Below are 10,384 nucleotides of genomic sequence, written 5' to 3' on the forward strand. Positions count from 1 at the left end.
ATGCCATGTCACCCGGACCAAAGAGGACAAGGACAACCCAAGTTGTTATCAGCACTTGGTTCACAAGCCTGTATTTCTGATGGTATGGAGTTGCATGAGTGCATGGGCAGATTACACATCTGGAAAGGCACCATCAATGCTGAAAGGTAAATCCAGGGTCTAGAACAACATATGCTCTCATCCAGACGTCATCTCTTTCAGGGAAGACCTTGCATTTTCCAACATGACAATGCCAGATCACTTTGTTAACAAAGGAGCTTGCAGCTTTACTAACCACACATCAATTTAGTATATTGTGCGTTCGGGGCAGCAGTGGCTCAGTGGTTCATGTAGGTTGTCAATTTAGTATATTGTGCGTTCGGGGCGGCAGTGGCTCAGTGGTTCATGTAGGTTGTCTGCAAACCGAAAGGTTGGTGGTTCGATCCCCGGTTCCACCTGACCAAGTGTCGAAGTGTCCATGAGCAAGACACCTAACCCCAGCTGCTCCCGACGAGCTGGATGGTGCCTTACATGGCTGACATTGCCGTCGGTGTATGAATGGGTGAATGTGAGGCAAAATGTAAAGCGCTTTGGATGGCCATAGGGTCTGTTAAAAGCGCTATATAAATGCAGTCCATTTACATTGTGCCTCCGCGGGGGAGGAAAGCATCCAGATAGAGTCATGGGATAAAGTCCTGATAGTACTGTTTTGTGTAATGGAAAGGTTCCATGTACAAATGTGCAAATATTATGAGAAATTATATGTATATAATTTAAGGATAAGGTGTACCTGTTTATGCAAAGTGATCTCCTTTTGGGCCAAATGGCACATAAGGTACCGTATTCAGTATTTCTCCCTGCACAAAATGTGCTCCTTCTTTGACTGTATAGTGTCAGCGCTTGGTTTTTGTCTGTTCAGCACTTCAATAACATTTCCATTCAGTGCTCTGAAACTTAAGAACTGCAGTTTTCCTTCAATCAGGCGTTTCCACCATGGATGTGACCTTAACCTGAATAAAGGAATGCTTTATTCTCTGCAGGCTCTGCCATGGTCATACTTGCCCTGTGTCAGACGTTACCTTTACATGTTTGTGTAAAACCAGAGATGCAGTGCTTATGCATTTATATTCATATTACTTCATAAAAGGCACCAGATAATCAGGGCTCGGAGCTAGTCAAATATCCACGTTGTATTACACAATTAATATTTGCTATATTTCTCAAAGACTGAATCAAATGTTATAGATGACTCACTTCTAGAGATATCAAAAATGGACGGGAGTGGGTGCTTCCTCTCTTTTATGTCAATTGATTGTATCTTCACAGCAAATGGAGTGACAACCGTCTTGGCCCAAACGACAGGAAGTTGCTCAATACACGGCATTGCTGGCTGACGCATTTTCACAGTAGAATTGAATGGTGTCCTTGGAGATGTCTTGAAGACAGTTTGTGAGTGTCAGGGGAAAAGTCAGAAGCACTCTGTGACTATACTTGTTGACTGTCAAGGCCTCTGATACACCTGTGAAATGAAACACAAGCATGGGCCTCTGACTCATCCACATGTACAAGACACAGCATTCGCTCATTTAATGAATGACCAAAATGTGTTCAGAGTACATTTGTCGTACAAAACGGTAAGTCCTTGATGATGATTTATATTTAAAAAAAAACAACTTCAAAGCAGTAATGATGTATTTTTTAAGGGGTGTCATTAATGTTTTTTTGAGAAGCCATCAGTGCCAATCTTGGTTAAATGAGATATTAAAGTAGTTTTTCTTAATGCAAGACATATTTTGGACATGCTTGTCAATTAAAATTGTTTTCAGTTAATTTATAAGGTATCCTGGGTTCAAATCCTGACCTCTTTCAAAATAAATAAATGAACTGAGCAAAATTGAGTGGGTGGATGTTGGAATTTTTCTTATTTAAAACCTAGTGTTTAAATGGATTTGGCTGTCTAAACTTACAGTGAAACCCGGAAAGTATTTACGGCAATTCAGTATTTCTACATTTTGTTACATAACAGCCTTATTCCAAAATAGATTAAATTCATATTTAAATTCATGTATCCCTCAATTCTATGAACAATGCCCCCTAATGACAATGTAAATCGGGTCTTGGCTGTGACACTCAAGGACATTCACAGAGTTGTCCTGTAGCCACTCCTTTGTTATCTTGGCTGTGTGCTTAGTGTTGTTGACCTGGTGGAAGATGAACCTTTGCCCCAATCTGAGGTCCAGAGAGCTCTGGAGTAGGTTTTCATGAAGGATGTCTCTGTATTGCTGCATTCATCTCTCTCAATCCCAGTTCCTGCCACTGAAAAACATCCCCACATCATTATGCTGCCACAACCATGCTTAACTGTAGAGATGGTATTGGCCAGGTGATGAGTGGTGCCTGGTTTACTCCAGACATGACTCTTGCCATTCAGGCTAAAGTATTAAATCTTAGTTTAATCAGATCAGAGAATTATATTGAGCAGCCTTTTACTGAGGAGTGGATTCAGTCTGACCACTCTACCATACAGGCCTGATTGGTGGAGTGCTGCAGAGATGGATGTTTTTCCTCTCTTCACAGAGAAACGCTGGAGCTCTGTCAGAGTGACCATCAGGTTTTTGGTCACCTGCCTGACAGGTGGACTCCAATCAAGTTGTAGAAACATCTCAAGGATGATCTGTGGAAACAGGATGCAAATTCTGTGCTCAGTGACATGGCAAAGGCTGTGAATACTTATGTACAGTGGGGCAAAAAAGCATTTAGTCAGCCACCAATTGTGCATGTTCTTCCACTAAAAAGATGAGAGAGGCCTGTAATTTTCATCATAGGTGCACTTGAACAATGAGAGAATAAGAAATAAAAATACAGAAAATCACATTGTTATTTATTTGTAATTTATTTGCAAATTATGGTGGAAAATAAGTATTTGGCCAATAACAAAAGTTCATCCTAATACTTTGTTATATACCCCTTGTTGGCAATGTCAGAGATCTAAGGTTTTCTGTGTAGGAATATGTATATTACAGCAGCGAGTCGACACAACAAAGCATTCCAGAGATCCCCTCTCCAAACCCTGAACTGATCGTAAAACTAATCAAGGATGCCTCAACTGGCCCAAAGACAACATCTCTCCCCCTTTACCTGCGTTATCTCAAAAGCAGCACAAGGACAAGATGAGTCACGTGACGTGATCCCCTTTGTTCTACAAGCATAACAGCTGGCATAACCTTGTGAAGAAGAGACTCATTTATTACAGACAGACATAAATTTAAATTGTTGTCGCGACACAGTCACTAAGAGCTTTTTGAAGGCCCAAAATCAACCTATACTATACAGACGCCTCATCGTCCCCCTCCTCCCTCAACCCGCACATTCCAAAGGCTCTTTGAACATCACACAAAGACCTCATACCAATGCAGACACGAGGAATAAACTTAAACCTCAGATTCAATAATATGAATTAATCCACCCAGCGGCGCCTTAAACATATACTAAGGTATTATGTATGTTTTCATATAACTTGTGAAGTTTATCTATGCGTATCACGCATGAATCTTTACTATCTTCTACTCCCATAAATTACTGCAGCAATGTGGCGTGGCATGGAGTCGATCAGTCTGTGGCACTGCTCAGGTGTTATGAGAGCCAAGGTTGCTCTGATAGTGGCCTTCAGCTCTTCTGCATTGTTGGGTCCAGCATATCGCATCTTTCTCTTCACAGTACCCCATAGATTTTCGGGTTAAGGTCAGGTGAGTTTTCTGGCTAATTAAGAACAGATACCATGGCCCCTAAGACAAATATTGGTTGCTTTGTGTGCAGTGTGTGCAGGTGCCAAATCCTGTTGGAAAATTACATCTGCATCTCAATAAAGTTGATCAGCAGCAGTGCTCTAAAACTTCCTGGTATAAAGCTGCGTTGACCTTAAACCTCAAAAAAACACAGTGGACCAACACCAGCAGATGACATGGCACCCCAAACCATCACTGACTGTAGAAACTTTACACTGAACCTCAAGCAACATGGATTGTGTGCATCTCCTCTCTTCCTCCAGACTCTGGGACCCTGTTTTCCAAAGGAAATGCAAAAGTTACTTTGATCAGAGAACATAACTTTTGACCAATCAGCAGTCCTTTTTGTCTTTAGACCAGGCAACACGCTTCTGATGCTGTCTGTTGTTCAAGAGAGGCTTGACACAAGGAATGCGACAGCTGAAACCCATGTCTTGCACATGTCTGTGCGTAGTGGTTCTTGAAGCACTGACTCCAGCTACAGTCCGTTCTTTGTGAATCTCCCTCACATTTTTGACTGGGTTATGTTTCACAGTCCTCTCCAGGGTGCGGTTATCCCTATTGCTTGTACGCTTTTTTCCCCCCTACCACATCTTTTCCTTCCATTCACCTCTCTATCAATGTGATTGGACACAGAGTTCTGTGAACAGCCAGCCTATTTTGCAATGACCTTTTGTGTCTTGCCCTCCTTGCAAGGTGTCAATGGTCGTCTTTTGGACAACTATCAAGTCAGCAGTCTTCCCCATGATTGTATAGCTTACAGAACTAGACTGAGAGACAATTTAAAGGCATTTGCAGATGTTTTGAGTTAATTAGCTGATTAGACTGTGGCACCATGTCTTCAATATTGAACCTTTTCACAATATTCAAATTTTCTGAAATACTGAATTTAGGATTTTTCTTAGTTGTCAATTATAACAATTAAAATTAAAATTAATAAACATTTGAAATATATCAGCCTGGGTGTAATGAATATAATATACAAATTTCATTTTTTGAATGGAATTAGTGAAATACATTTTTACAACTTTTTGATGATATTCTAATTATATGACCGTGCTGGTTTTAAAACCGCTTTAAAGTGCATTTTAGTCTGGGACTATAGGCTTAAGCCTTGTCTGTGAAACCAGAGGATAGATATTTAAATATGAATAAGTGATTTCTGTCTACACTTACCTGCAATAATTATGAAACGTATCAGAGAAATTATCCAAGTTATTGAAAGTTGCATTTCAAATCCACGACTCCAGAAATGGCACCTGTTTTTAAAAAAAAATCATAGTTAATCTGTGTTTCTCTCTTCAATATTTGCTGTTGGAAAAAAGCAGAGTATTTTTGTATTTTCTGTAAAATGGAACAATGTAGAGTAACCAGCAAAGCCACATTCTTGTGGCTGTAAATATGCTTTCAGTGATGAGACAATTTGTTTGCAGCTCCAATGTTTGACAATGGCAAACATTTCAGATGCTCATTTATGCAGGACCATGATTATATTTTCTATCTGAATGACAGAAAACACGTGATAAATTAGAAATATTTGGAAGCTTGACTGCTTTTCTTTATTTATCAGCGTGAGCCGATTTACAAACGGCACCCCATGATGCAGTATAGGTTTCAGTGACCTCAACATTTTTATGCGCCAGCAATGCGCCTGAACACACCTCAGGCCCTTCAGACCATGTGCTCAGATCATTAAAATAGAGCCCTAATAAACTTAATGTGATGCATATTTGTCAGTCACTTATAAATTACAGTTTCTAACTGGCTATTTCAATACTTTTAAAAGGAACATATACTGTATATGCTGACTTTAAGCAATTTGAAAACACTTTTTGAAAATGCAAAATTTATATAAAAAACAATTAAATCACTAAAATTATATTTAAATAAAATCATATAGATGCAAATAGTTAATAATAAACTATGCAGCCCATTTTTTTTCTTTTTCAGATATCTTTCGTTTTTATTATACCCATGACTGACAAATACACACCAGTTTATTAGTTTATGTTAAAACTGTGTAATCCAAATAGCTGGAAATTAAAATCATAAATCTTAAACGGGCCTTTCTGGATGTTCCATTACAAAAAAATGCAATATTCCATAAATTTGTGATCCCCAAGAAGTGACATCAATTGGACCCTTTTATAGCATGGAAGCTCAACCATTCAAGCCTGTCACCAAGGTAACTGAATGAAAAATATCAACCATATATGTAATGTGAAAAGATAAAAGAAACAGTGCACCGACAAACTAAACGTTCTGAAGGTTTATCACTTCCGTTCATCCTTATTCGAAAAAGAAGCTATATTTTGTACCCTATTAATGAAAAGTGACATGCGTGACCCAAGGTACGTCTGCAACTTGCTAATGGGACTCAAACTGGCTTTGTTGTTCTCCACAGTTAGATTATTACAAGAGCATTGTGGTGTTGAGGTGTTGACGCAATCAAGATGCACAGAATGTGATGTTTTGATCGAGGTGAGCTTTTGTTTGCCCTATGAACTTTGGTAAGCTTTTCTTGTTCTCTGTCTTTCACAAGGGCCAAAAAAGAGTGCGATGCAGTTGCCTATTTTAGGCAAGAAAAATGTGCTTTCTGAAAAGAAAAACTTCATTTAATGGAAGCAAAACCCACTTTCATCAAACATCTATTAGAGTAGAGCTTTGACTTTGCCTTGTATTACATCAAAAGCTTGTATTGGGTTGGAGGGAGGTGTTGTTCTAAAGAATCAAAAATCCCCAGGAGTCAGACAACTTTTGAGGGATTACAGATGCCATTATGAAGTTCTCTACCAGAAACTTCGTCAAACGATCTTTTTTCTTAGTAGGGTCCCCCGGGAGACGTGTCCCTGTCATACTGCAAGATACCTGATAATCTAAGCGCACTGTAGAATCAGTGTCTCGCAGCTTCAGAATACATCAGATGGTCAAACGAGACAATACTGGAGGGGGTTTGATGCCCCGCTGTCAGCACAGCGGTTTAATAAAACAAGCATCGCTGCTCTCAGCCAACTTTTATGCTCATACTGCTGTTGGCGGCACAGAGCAACAAAGCAAAAGTGTGAGTGAGTGAGGAAAAGACAGTATCAGGGGACCTTTACTCTGTCACCCTTAATTAAAAATGGTTTCATCAGAAGTGGGGAGAGACACAGCGACAGAGATTTTCAGGTCACCGTACCAGTGTCTATGATAAGAAATTATATAACAACCCTTTTGTTCAGCCAGCAGGGATTCTAAAGTACAGTTGGCACAAAATGAATTGTGAGTGGGTACAATGCGAGTACAATGTCACAAAAACACCTTATTTTCACATATTTTACATTGTTACAACACCTAACAATGTAAAGTTGACTAGTTGTCAGTAAGATTCTGTTTAGTTCCTGTCTTTATACGAGGTCCCTCCTTCCAAAAAGCTGAGTATGCTCTGATTGGTTGGTCAACTGCTTTGAGCATGCTTGGGAAACGTCACTTTCCTTACCATAACTGTGAGTTTCAACACAACTACACTGTTATTTTGCATAATGCTTCAGGCAGGAATTATTTAAAATGCCCCTGTTATGCAAGGGTCCTAATTTTGGTCTTTTACAACAGGTTTATATGCATCAAAGGTCAAAAAACTTTCATTTTCTCTTAATATACATTGCACATCACATTTTCAGTTATTCTCAAATCCCTCCTTTCCGCGAGCCTACTCTGCTCTGATTGGTCAGATGGCCTAGTCTATTGTGATTGGTCTACCGTCCATTACCATCACTTCAAGTCCTCCCGTCTGAGGCTTCCTCAGTCCTCAGCGATTGTACACACTGTAAAAACAATAACAATGACGTGGATTTTACCATATCAATCCGAGTGCAAGTCTGATGATGAAACATTGGAAGAACTAGTTATTCAACCTGAACCTCCATCTCAAGGACGGCTTGAGCAGGACGTTTCTCAGTGATACGCTACTCATTTTGAGGTACATTATGAGATATCGGCATTAAACAGGGTCCTGAATTGAGAAATCAACTTTCCCTTGAGCGTTTGTTATATAAAATGTCATGGTAACATAAGAATATCCTGTAAGATTCAGAGCTGAAAACTTCCTTGTTAAGAAAAGCTTTTAAGCAAAAGTTCGGTCTCAGAATGGGCCAGGCTGTGACGTCAATGGATGGTAAAACACCACCTGAACAGAATAAGAACAACGCCTGATTCTGTAGCCCCGCCCACCGTCTTGTACCTGACATGGCAGGTCTACATAGAGCTAAACCGGATTGAATTTCTAAGCAATAAACATACCGCATCTAGCCTGAAAAGCCAGATCCACATCAAGATGTTTGGTCTGGAAACTCACTATAGACAGGGCTCAATCCGAGGGGCAGGATAAACGGTTATCTTTCAAACTCCCTCTGCACGCGATAGGATAGCGCTACAACCAACCAGAGCAACGAAGGTGAAGCAGAGCTAGTTGACAAATTAAACTTTCGCCGTATCCGGTCAGCAAAACTCCGAACACATCTTTACTTTTTAAGAATGACTTCAGTGCCGTTCTTTGTTCTTTTCTCAGAGAAAAGCTTAGCTCCAAGTCTTCCAGAGTTGCGGTCAAAGCTGATTCGAACCCCTGCCGTTTGCCAGCTTCAGTGTTTGCTAGTAGCATGCAAGCGCAACTCGGCCGTCATTATGTTAAGCCCCGCCCACCGACTCTATACATGATGTGATTGGCCTGACCAGAGTTTGGTTTTTACAGCTCAGAAGGGTTTTGAGAGTTGCTAGATGACACTCACGGCAGATTAGATTTGTTGCTGCTAGGGTGCGTCTGGATTTCTAGGCTATACCACATCAGCTTCATTTGGATTCCAAAATTATAAAATTGCATTGTTACACATTGTTTGATATTTATATTGATTCAAGGGCTGTACGTGTCTAACTGAACATAAATTTGCACACTCGCAGGCAGGAATTCCTTTATTTGTTGATTCATTGAAATCCGGGATCAGACTCAGACATGTATGCGCCAGGGCATTCCAATCAATCGCAGGTGGATGAGAGAGAAATCGTGTTTGTTTAATAAAAATATTTTGTGAGGCCTTCATTCCAGTTACCATTTCCTCACACGCTTTCAAAACAATCCCTCACGTGAACTGACAGGGAAGCTGAAGTTCATTAAATATGCAAATCTTATCCAATCCTAGTCATGGGTGTTTACTTTCAGTCAACAGCGTGGCACGCCCAAAAAAACCAAATGTTTTTTAATGTAAAAACCATGAAAACGTCATAAGTTAACCTCAGACAACAGTATAAAAAAATAAAAAGAGCCAGTTCATGACACCTTTAACAAGAATTTATCCATCGTTAAAACCAATTTGTGGATATTATAGAATAACAGACAATCTGCAATAATGAACACATTTTTAGGTAATAGTGGCCCACAGCTGCTTAGCAGAAGTATTTTTGGAAGACAGTAATAACGTGAATTAGCCAATTCGCTGGAAACTTACACAATATAATACACACAATCAATAATTATTCATATTCATCATTTGAGGAGAAAGCTAGCCCAAATAAATGTAACAGAAAAGGAAAATAATCTAGATGTTTTTGGTCATATATATGCTTGCCATAAAGTATTATTTTTAATTATTTTTTCTTCTAGCAGTAAGATTTTTCTATGAAATACTTTTACTGAGCAAGGACGTAATTTATTTATTAAAAGAAATATAAATATAGAAATATAAATCAGCACAACTCTTTTCAACATATTGATACATGTAAGAACTGTTTCTTGAAAACCAAATCATCATATTAGAATGATTTCTGAAGGATCATGTGACACTGTAGACTGGAGTAATGATGCTGAAAATTCAGCTTTGACATCACAGGAATATTACTGTTTTTACTGTTGATCAAATAATGGCAGATTCTTCCAAAACTTAATAAATAAATAAATAAACAAGAAGAATACAATTCTTACCAGCTACAAACTTATGTAGGGTAGTGTACATTGGCTGTTTTCCATTAGTCCATCAGGCTGTTTTCCACCATAACATAATTTGTTTGTTTTCCAATGTTCTCCATTAGATTCTGCCAGTCTCTAAACTGTTAATCAAAGGAGGGTCAGTCAAGGGTAATAAATAGAAAGCTGTGCATGCTTCCCAGAACCACAAACAACAGAACTGCAGTGGATCAGCACTTGACAACATTCATGTCACCTAAAGGTCACCGATAAGGTTTGTCACAATGAAAAAGTTAATTTGTTGCCCTTCTCACAGTCAGGACGTCTAGAGAGAAACACAATATGCAGCATCCCTACATTACCCAGGAGGAGGCGCATGGCATTTGAAAACAGCATCTGTGTCAAATTTCAAATATGTGTAATTTAAGACAATCTGAAGGTAATTGAACATGAACAGTTTCACTCTGAAATGACGCCATTTGTTCACGTCTATATCTTTTCCTTGCAAAAACTTCCCTGAGTGAACTTCTGTAAAACATGTTTGCCCCAGATTATCCATAAACTAAATGCATATCACAGATGAATATTCATTTTTTTTTTAGGAGATTAGGATTTAATTGCATTTCTCCCAAAAATAAACAAACCAGAACTGAAACCTTTTTTTTTTTTTTTGGTACATTTGCTATGC

This window comes from Pseudorasbora parva, chromosome 1, assembly GCF_024679245.1.
Source record: "Pseudorasbora parva isolate DD20220531a chromosome 1, ASM2467924v1, whole genome shotgun sequence".
In the NCBI taxonomy this organism is placed as follows: Eukaryota; Metazoa; Chordata; class Actinopteri; order Cypriniformes; family Gobionidae; genus Pseudorasbora; species Pseudorasbora parva.